The sequence below is a fragment of the Pteropus alecto genome, unplaced genomic scaffold (assembly GCF_000325575.1).
Source record: "Pteropus alecto unplaced genomic scaffold, ASM32557v1 scaffold3, whole genome shotgun sequence".
NCBI lineage: Eukaryota > Metazoa > Chordata > Mammalia > Chiroptera > Pteropodidae > Pteropus > Pteropus alecto.
The window spans coordinates 68,724,593-68,735,492 of NW_006442484.1; the positions used below are offsets into that span (position 1 = coordinate 68,724,593).

At 32.5% G+C, this 10,900-nt stretch overlaps 1 protein-coding gene across 9 annotated transcripts in view; it reads left to right on the top strand.

Moving 5' to 3' along the window:
• Nucleotides 1-10,900, top strand: part of CREB1 (cAMP responsive element binding protein 1) — a 57,720-nt gene that overhangs the window by 660 nt on the left and 46,160 nt on the right. The gene's annotated exons all lie outside the window — the stretch shown is intronic.

A 10,900-nucleotide genomic window follows, 5' to 3' on the forward strand; every position in this document is an offset into this window, starting at 1 on the left:
TGGTACAGCCCCCGCCGCCCGCCTCGCCCCCGGCCCGGCGGTCTGCTTGGGCAGCGCCTCCCGGGTGCCCGCGGGGGGTGGAGGAGGAAGAAGGCGACAGTTGAGGGCAGAGGAGGTGAAGGTGCCTGCCTTCCCGGTAGCCTCCGTGTCTGCCGTGCCCGCTTCGCGAGGAGAAGCGCGGCAACGGCTGACCTACACTTCTCCGCTCTCTCTTTGTGCAATAAAGTTCGAAACCAAAGGTTTCTTCTCGTGCTGTATTTTGTTCATCCCTTTTCTCCCTGCTCCCACCCCACTGGGAAAACACTGTTTTCTCCTCTTTTCTGCTTAGTTGAGATGTTGAGGGCTTGTGCATTTTTTGATGATTTTGATTCTTTCCCTCACCCTCTTTTTTTTTTCCCCCCCAGTAGTCATGGAAATGCATTCTTTTGAGGAGGATGGGGGTGCTAAGAAAAACATTTGTAATAACTTTAAAAAACTGGGGATCTTGTAAAAGGGAAGCTGGTGTTTGAAAACAGTTTCGGTTTTAACCCTTTTCAATAAGGTAATCACTTGAGATCTATCATACTGAAACACTTCGTTGAAACGAATATTAGCCGATGTACTTGTGCTTTATGTCACTTTTTTTTCTTTTTCCTTTTTTTCTTTTTCTTTTTTTCTTTTTGCCAACGATGCTAACAGCGTTTGGGTCCTCTGGATCTCTCCAACCCACCTCTACCATCATGTTTATTTCCCACATATTTCTATCTAAACTTAACATATATTGATTAATACTAATTCTAAAAATAGGCGTTTAAAAGTATCCATTATTTGTCTGGTATGCAGTAGGTAACCCCAGCCTGAGACTGACAATAATTTAAGCCCAAGGCTTATTTTTTTCATTGCCTGATGGGAAAAGCCACAGCAGAAAAGTCATTGACACATTAAAGATTCAAAGATAATTTTTAAAGGACCTGGAATGTGACCTATTTAAGTTTGTCATACCTTCTTAAGTTACAATTTCATTCTGGCTTTAGCTTGCAACAGTTCTGCCTTCTAAAGGTTTAGTATAAAAGATACTTTTGGTTACCAGCTGTTGAAAATCTTTTACACTCACTCACTGCTCAATTCCTGATTTAAAAGTAAAGACAAAATGGTTATTTCTAGGTGATGCGAGAGATGAACAGTATTTTTCCCCAAAAATACTTAATCTGTCATGGTATGATAGAATTGTGATTAACACATACGAGGTTTCCTGTTAGAAATAAATATTGATTGGTAATAGAAGCACTGTCTTCTGATTTTTCTGTATCCAAGTCACTTTTCCAAAACCTACTTTGCCGTATTGCAAATCTTTATTAAAAAAAAAACAAAAAACAAAAAACATTAACAATTTGTCATCGATGAAAAACTTAAGAAGATACAGTAAAGAGTTGGAAGGATTTGGAAGATGATTTTATTTCCAGACACTGAGGAAATTATAATATTGATGATGCTATTAATTACTACTTTTCCTTAAGAGGGATTTTCTGCAAGCCAATTGAGTAAATTTTTTTCCCTTACAGAGAATATAGGACGATCGCTTCCTGAAATTAAAAAAAGTGTGCTGGTGGATTCTTATCTGAAAGAGCTTTAAGTTTTTTATTTTATGTATAGATTTATAATCTAATTGTTAGCAGTTCCAAGTGAAACTTTTCAAACTTTTCATTAATATTTGAATATTCACTTGGAGCATGGTACTAAATTATGCTTCTTCACCCTTTCAGGGATCAGTAAAAACCACAGTCAAATCTGCTTGAACTTTTTTTTCTTTTTTGATGGACACATGTAGTCAGAAAGTAAATAAATCTTTGACACAAATTGACTGATGTTAAAAGGCACTTATGGGATTTAAAACTCTAGTGTTACCCCTTTTGAATTTTTTTTTCACTTAAGAGCCTAAGGAAACTTAGAGACCTGATTCATAAAATGGCACCTTTTTCTACTTTCTGAAATTTATGTTCTTGATTAGATCTGATTAATATAAATTTTCTTTCTTCATAGAGGAGTAGCTTTATTTTGTCTCATTCTAAGACATTGAGTTTTGTTTTTTTGGAGTATAATATAGTTTTAGTAAAACCAAGAATGTATCCCCTACTTCACTCAATTAAAAATTTTTTCCCTCTTTTTCCACAGTAGAAAAAATTTTCTTGTAACATAATACTTATAATGTATCACTGAATTTATAATTTCATTTATTCCATAAGTACCTTATTAGGTATGCTTATATACACTTGTTTATAGCAGCCTGTGATACAATCTTGTAAGCATATCTTTCTTGATGTACACAGTGTAACTTCAAGTGTTGGCTTTGTTGAATAGTTAGAACTCAAATCTGAATATAAAGATATGATAGGGAATGGGAAAAAATGCAAGGAAGATTTTTTTTTCTTATTCATGTGTGAACTCATTTCCACTGCAGTATCACTTGAGACCACCATTGCAGTAATTCGAATATTTAGTTAGCATTTACTATGACAGAAAGTAGTTAGTGGAAAGAGCCATTAGGTTTGGAATCACTGTTGCCACTACTGTCATATGACTACCTCCAAGAAATATTGTGACTTAAGGGAGGTTTCTTAATCTTTCTCACCTCAGTTTCCTTTTCTGTTAAATTAAAATAATACCACTTACTTTATAGGGTTAGGAGATAATTATAAAGTACCTCCTTAGGGACTCAGTGATAGATATTCATTTTTAAGCTTTATTTTAACTTCCTGGCTGTGGACATTAGGCAAGTTTCTTCATAAATTTTCTTGGTCATAAATGTACAGTATCCACCTCATAGAAATATGGGGATTAAGTGATACATATAAACTGTTTAAATAAAGTAATACATGTTAAATGCCAGGCATTGTATAAGTGTTCAACAAATGTCTCCTATTTAAAAGTTATTCATCCTTATTATTGTGTTTAATACACTGGAGCAAAAGCTGCAGCAAATCCAAAGATGAATTACACTGTCTCATCTCTACTCTAAAGGAACTTTTGGGGACTCGATGACTCATAAGGCAGAATATATGTCATAAGAAAGCAATCAAAGGAAAAAGAGATCATACTTGGTGAAATAATGGAAAAGAAGAATATTATAGTTTTATATTTACAGTTTTATTTTTAATAAGTAATTCATTCAGATAGTTAAAACATAAAATATAGAAAATATCTTCTGTGTGTGTGTCACCTTTACGCCCACCCCAGTCACCCAGGTGTTACTAATTTATTTGTCCTTTCAGAGGTATTCTCTCCATACACAAGCAAATATGTATTAGTTCCCCCTTGTTATACAAATGATAGTATACTATATACACTATTGTATATCTTGCTTTTTTTTTTAACTTAATATTGCTGGACAGTTGGTTCAGTACTTAAAGAGTTGGTTGTTTTTTTTTTTTATGTGTGTGTATTTCATCTTATGGATGTAACTATTTATTAACCAGTTAGTGAGCTGATTTTATTTTTAGGATATCATATGACCTTTTAAACTAAGGGAATCTGTCATTATACCTTTATTTCTTTAAATGAAAGGTATTTCACTTGAATGAGAAATGGCAAGAGAAACTTCATGACAGGAAGTTATCATTTGAACTGCCTCATTACCTTTTTAGCTTTAGTGCACGAAAAGACAAGTAAACTGTGTAAGAGTTAACTATGAAGGTGAATTTAACTCTCTCTTGTTGAGGTTCTTATAGTCTTCAACAAACTGCTGCTACTGCCTTCTATTATTGTTTCATCCAAAAAAAAGTCTCTATAGTTCTTCTCTAAATGAGAAAGAACATCTCATGTAGTCCAGTCCTTTTTTTAGCAGACTATTCTCATGGAATAGTAAAACCTAGTAATGCTGACGAGTGTACTAGCTTTTCTCTCGTGTTTATTTTTTACATACTCATTAACTTATTCTTTGCTGGTTTTCTAATATTTTTAGTGTAATTATCGGTGTTTTATATTTGATACCTAAATAATGAGTTTCAGCTATATGCTTGTGTACTGAGACAACTGCTTAGATGATCTCCGCCCCACCCCCCACCCCCCATTCTACCCCCCTGTGGAAGTCCTTGGTCAACAAGTTGGATCAAGTAATACTTACTTCAACTAGAGCACAAAGTAAGTTTCATTGCTTCTCTTTTTCTTTTCTTTCTTTTTCTTTTTTTGGCTCTTCTAAGCAGCATTTAACCATAGTACATTTTAAATATGCGTGCTGGTAGTGTATTTATCTTTAAAATACACGTGCTATAAACTTTTACATTGATTAAACTTAGAAAGAAAATGATAACTAATCATCCAGCAGCAGGGGCACAAATAAACCCCTTATCTTTCAAAAAAAACAAATCATTAATTGAAGCTGTCTTGGTGTATTTCATTCTTTATATGCTCAATTTGACAGTTACACATCCTAAAGTTTTTAATGTTAACAATATTGCCTTATTTTGAGGATTCATTAGTGTTTTTATAAAATATTAATATGTCTGTTTTTACTTGCTCAATGACAAATGTTTACAAAGCACTTTTTACAAATTTGGGTAAAGAGATAGGTAATTGAAATCTGTAAAGGCAGAACATTTTCCTTCTGTAACATATCTTTGGGCTGCCAAGGAATTAAATGATTCTCACATTATGCAATCAGTGAATTGCCTTTTAGAGTGGAGGTAAAAATCGTGAGCTAAACTAACAAACTGATCATGTGAAGATGACTGTTTTCCTCTGCCATTTAATACATATGCTAACTCAGCTGTCATAAGAGGTTAGACCTACTCAACTTTGTGAAGTTGTAAGAAGAAAGTATGATTTTTAAACTCATTCTACACTATCATATCTGTAACTGTAGGTTTTTAAGACATCCTTGAAACTTGGATAAAATAGCCATTTGTTTATCTCATTCAGAATGCTTCTCTCCCCTTAACATACACACTCTTGTCTCGTATCCTGTTTTGTTTTTCATTCTTAGCTCTGCCAGAGTTTTGCTCACCTGTCTTTTAAAAGAAAGGAAAAGAAGATTAATCATTTATATTCTGATGTTTATCTCAATAGAGTAGAAGTAGAAGACAGTATTTTACATCTCCAGTGATGAAAAATTACCTTTATATATTTAATCAATTACTGAGGCTAGCTACACGAATTTCAACTTCAAAAGAAAAAAAAAATAGTAATACTCCTGAAAAACTTTTAAATGCCTGAGTTTCTTATTCTCAGGTTTCAGGTAAGGTAATAAAGGAATTTATCATAAATGAGATGGACTGTCAAAACGAAGATAAAAAGTACATACAGTTTTCTTCCTGCTGCCGGATTAACCTAGGATCTCTGAAGAATCTAACAAGGGGCAAAGATTTGGAGTGTAAGAGGTCTGAAGGATTGATGTCTTTTTTTCCCAAGAGGAGAGAAAAAAAGACTGACATTTTGTTGGAGAAAAGAGAATTAAGAAGAAGTTAAAATAGCTAAGTAATGACTTTGGTAGGCGTGGAGAGTGGGCCTGAAAGTTGACGTAAACCAATAGTAGTAGAAAATGCCATTCTCAAAGATTAGTGAATCTTCTCTGAAACTAAGGGTTTTTTCTTTAATTTTAAGTGTATTCCTAATGAGCTTGTTATGTGCATGCGAGTTTCTGGTTATAATTATTTGACAGTATAGGTCTAACTAAAAATGTTTATAGTTTATCCAAAGCTTAATGACCATTATTTTTGTGGGTTGTTATCCCTGTTCGTGTAAGTGATTGGCAATAGCAAACTCAGAAATAATCTTGCTTTTCATCACTGAAGTAAAAATTATTTCTTGTTCTAAACTATTTGTATTCTTAAAGGGATATTATTTTCTTAAAAATTGTCAGTAGCAGCTTTATTGTTTGCTCTGACCGTAATAGTAATACCTTGGTTTTACTTACTGCCATTTAACAATCTATTCAATGAACATTTATTAACCATCTTCTTTTTTGTAGTTGGTGAAATAACCACAAGAAAATTTATTCAGTTAGGAATTTTTATAGATATTAAGTGAAGCATTATTCTAGTTGCTATAAACAATAAAGCCTAAGTACGTGGCTCTCACTCTCAAGGCTTAAAGAGGAGATGATAAAACTAGTGTAAGACAGAATGATTTATATATGGCAGAAGGGCTGTTGGAGCTTAAAAGAGGCAGTTAAGCGAGGAAAGTTTTGTGAGAATTTAAATTGAAAGAATTTAAATTGAATACTGAAGAACTTGGATAAGTAGAGATAAAAGAGTGTGTATTCTAGGCAGTGAGGTGGACTACAAAATTGAAGACACGGAAGTAAAATGAATCTAATGTGCTCACAAATTGGTGAAGAAAGTATATTAATTATAAATCCATATTATGAGGAACTCGAGTGTGAAGCAGAAAACTTTAAATTTCATGTAAGAAAAGGAGCAGTATGAACAGGAATGACATGATAAATTGGGCTAAAATTTAGATTTTCTGACTCGTAATCCTCTCCTTCATGGTAAGATTATATTGCAGTTTAAAAATTGGACATCAGATCATTTTTTTAACAGCTTTATTGAGATAGTCACATACCATACAATCTACCAAATTCAAGTGTACAATTTATTGGTTTTTAGCATGTTTATAAAGTTGCGCATCTATCACCACAGTTTTAGGACATTTTCATTACCCCAAAAGAAACTTTGCAGTAGCCATCACCACTCAACCTCTCCATACCTGCAGCGCAAAGTAACCACTAAATCTATTCTCTTGTCTCTGTACATTTACCTGTTCTGGACATTGCATGTAAATAGATCTATACAATATGTTTTTCATTATGATAAGCTTTATTTAGCATCTTGCTTTCAGTGTTTATTCATGTCGTAGTATGTATCAGTATTTGATTCTGTTTTGCTAATTAATATTCCATTTTATGGATATACAACATTTTATCAATGAATTCGTGAACATTTGGACTTTTTGGCTATTGTGAATAATGCTACCATGAACATTCATTTATTGCACATTTTCATTTCTCTTGGGTATATGCTTAGGAGTGGATTTGCTGAAATATATAACTACGTTTAACCATTTAAGGAACTGCCAGACTGTTTGCCAAAGCTACTGTACCTTTGTACATTCTTACCAGCAATGTATGAGGGTTCTGATTTCTCTAAATCCTCACCGACACTTGTTTTTATTTTTTATTATAGCCATTTTAGTGGGTGAGAGGTAGTATCTCATTGTGGTTTTTATTTGCATTTTCCTACTGAATAAATGATGTGTAGCATCTTTTTATGACTTATTGACCATTTGTATATATTCTTTGAAAAATGTTATCTTTGCCCATTTTTAAATTGAGTTATATATCTTTCTATTGTTGAGTTGTAGTTTTTATCCTAAATACAAGATATATAATTTACAACAATTTTTTTTTCATTCTGTGGATTGTCTTTACTTTCCTGATGGTGCCCTTTCAAGCACAAGTTTTTAATGTCGATGATGTTCGTGTAGTTTTTTTTCTGTTGCTTGTGCTTTTGTTGTCCTATCTTGGACATCATAACTTCTTATTTAATTATTATAGACATTTTCTTAGTATTTCTGAAAGTCTAGGCAAATAAGACACCATTATTTAATGAAAAATAACTGAAGCCACTAATGTATCTTTGGAGTTTTACCCCTCCTCCTCTGGTCTTCTCTTTATGTGTCCAGATCCCTTATTTGAAGTAACTGGTGAAAGGAAGGAAGCAAAGATAAAAAACAAGAGATAACTTTAACTGAAACATTTTAATTTAAAGTACTACATTTTGAAAATTATTTGTTCTAAGAGAATTTATTATGATGTTTGTGTAGGTGTAGTGTATTACTCATAAACTACTGTATGGGGAATTCACACTTTACAAACTTTTACCATGAAGGGAGTAGTAACTCCTTCGTTTTTTTACAGATGACTAAACTGAGCCTAGAGAATTTAAATAATTGACTTGGCTGGTAGAGCCTTTTCCCTAGGCAAGAAATAACAATAAAAGCATAGTCCTCATCACTCTTGTATCATTGTCTCTTTGTAAAGAATGTTTTCAAGGTCCTAGCTTTATTTGTGATTACTAGAATTTTTGTTCCTAAACTCTAGGTTTATAAAAGTTCACTTGGAGGAAGTATTCTAGCCATGGTCTTAAAAAAATACATTGATTCCATTATCTTATTACTCAGGTCTACATTAGTATAAAGATGACCATCAATGGCTGGCTCATGCTTTCATTTTTTTTTCACAATTCATTATCTTCCTATCATTTCAAAATAATTTATGGTTGGTTTTAAATCACTTTTAGTCAGTGCATGTTTAGAGGGAATATATATGTAAACTGGTTGTAAGGATTAGTTTATACTTCCCAGCTTTTTTATATGTAATACATATTTTATCTCTTAATAGCTTGTAAGTTCATTGAGAGATAGTTCTTGTCTGCTTTTTTTAGTCCCCATAGTTTTTAGCAGAACACATTATGTAATAGGCACAGAAAAATTTGTTTAATGAATGATTCCCTCTTGCAGGGTCACAAATTTGAAAGGCAAGATTGAAAACCGTGCCCCTTTATAGTTGCACAGATTTAAGGAGGCGGACATACATGCTTTAGACAATTACAACTGAAATTACAGACTTATTTTTTAAAAGCCAAGGAAATTAGGTTCATTTTTCCTTAGCTTAAAAAGTTTTTCTCCTTTGATTTTATTAACTCCGATGCTTTGCTGATAGTTCCTGCCTCTGAGACATGAGAAATAGCATGAGACTGTATTAATCAAAATGACCTTACCAGAAATTACCACCTAGCTGGTAAAAAAACAGTACATCTGCCTGAGAGGTTTGACTTGATGCTGATTCTCTCAGGTTTAAAGATAAAGATACATAAACTTGAAGTGAGCCTTTTATCAAAACTGTACATAAAGTCTTTGCTATTGTCTGTACATCATTTATCAGCGCTCTAGATTAACCATGGCTAATTTTTAAATATAATTCCAGTATATCCTTGGTGACTTGAATACTTGGGCTTTTTCTAGTAAGCAAAACATAATTAAAATGATTAACATATTGCTTAATAGTCCATGCAAGTTCCATTGTCAAATAGACAAAGAATTCTTCACTTTTTATAATGTTGGAGGCTATGTGGTATAGCCCTGAATAGCCTTGTAAATTCCTTACAAATCTCTTAACATGTCTAATTCTCTATCTGTGAAGTCAAATCTAAAATCCGAATTCCTGCCTTAAGGACTGCTACTATAACGTGTGCTGTCTCACATCAGGTAAACTGAATTTTCACTCTTCCATTTCTAATTTATAAATAATTCACCAAGAATAGCATTTCGAATTTAGTTCAAAACAACTGAAAATAATGTTGATTTCATAAACTTTTTAAAAAAACACTTGGACATTCATTTCCATTTGAATAGTGATTTTTACATAGTCTTTCAAGTTTCATTGAGTAAATATTATAGTGGACTATAATTACCTAACTTGACATAACTTTTCTGCGTCCTTGTATTTTCAGCATTAAGCTAGTTTATGAAGCAGAACTTAAACTTTGAGGACAGTTTCACTCTTTAGTGAAAAAAGTGCTTTTCTAAAAGTAACTGTATGTAGGAGGTATATTATCCTTTTTCCCTTGGAAAAAATTTAGCTCCAAAAATCTATTTTGTAGAATTTCATATGTAGAAATTTGTATAGAATCACTTCTTTAAAAGGCTTAAGGTGCAAAAATCAGTAAACATAGTATCAGGTGGGTGTTGGAAAGAAAGAATAGGAAGAGATGGGATAAAATGTTAACTAAAATAATGCATCGTCATGAATGCTGCTTTGCTAAGCAATACTTTATATCTTGGTGACCAGGTACGTGAAGGCTTATTTCAGAGCCATGAAGGAAATAAAGCATATATATTTTGTTAATACTTAGAAAATAATAATTTGGATTTGAGAAAGCACTAAGGCTTTCTTATTGAAAGATGCTATAGAATTAGTCACATTCTAGGATGTCTGTCATAAATCATGCAATACGTTTCTATAAATCAATATTTTTTGATTCAATTCTATAAAATATTTTGAGGATAGTATCTCATAGCACAAGTTATACATTTTAAAATAACATTAAAAAGAACATTCAAGTGTACTGGTAATCACAAACACTGAAATAAATCGTAAAATATAAAGATCGAATTTAAAGCAGTTTCTCGAGTTAAGCGCAATAACCAAATCAGGTGTAAACTTTATATAACCTTTAAAACAACATTAAGAAGATTCCTCTTTGCTGGACTGCCTTTTTTTGTAGTAGTGGTTGGGTTATACTGGTATTTATAATTAATACAAAGAATTTATAAAAACAAACAAATTTTCAAGATTTTGTTTATCTTATCAACGATTAAGTCTTAATTCAAATTACAGAGAATTAACTTCATATATAACTTTCTTGCCTTCCTCTAATATCTCGACTAGGGCCGAGGTATCGATTTGTCCTCCAATTAAGAGAGAAAAACCTTATTAGTAACAGCACAAAGAAATCATTTTTGAAAACTATGTTAGAATTTACTTAGCTTAATAAAGATACCAATTTATTTTATCACATCGCCTGTTCTGTTTCTCTAAAAATGTATATAATCCCATTTTGTTAGGGTGTATAAAGTTTTTTTATAGTTGATATGTGTGCTGAATTGAGCGGTGTGTGTGTGTATGTACATATATATACACATACTGACATGTATGTATACACATACAATATTCGAATATGCTGTTTTCCTATCTGGTTTCAGTGAAATTGTTCTGTATTTAATATCAAAACTCTATCATGAGCATCAGAAACCTGGAGCATTGCTAAATTTTCAGTATGATTGCATACATCTCACTTCTGCTAGATTGGACATATGATGAAGGTAAATGACAAGTATTCCAGATTATCAACCCCCAAAAAATTGT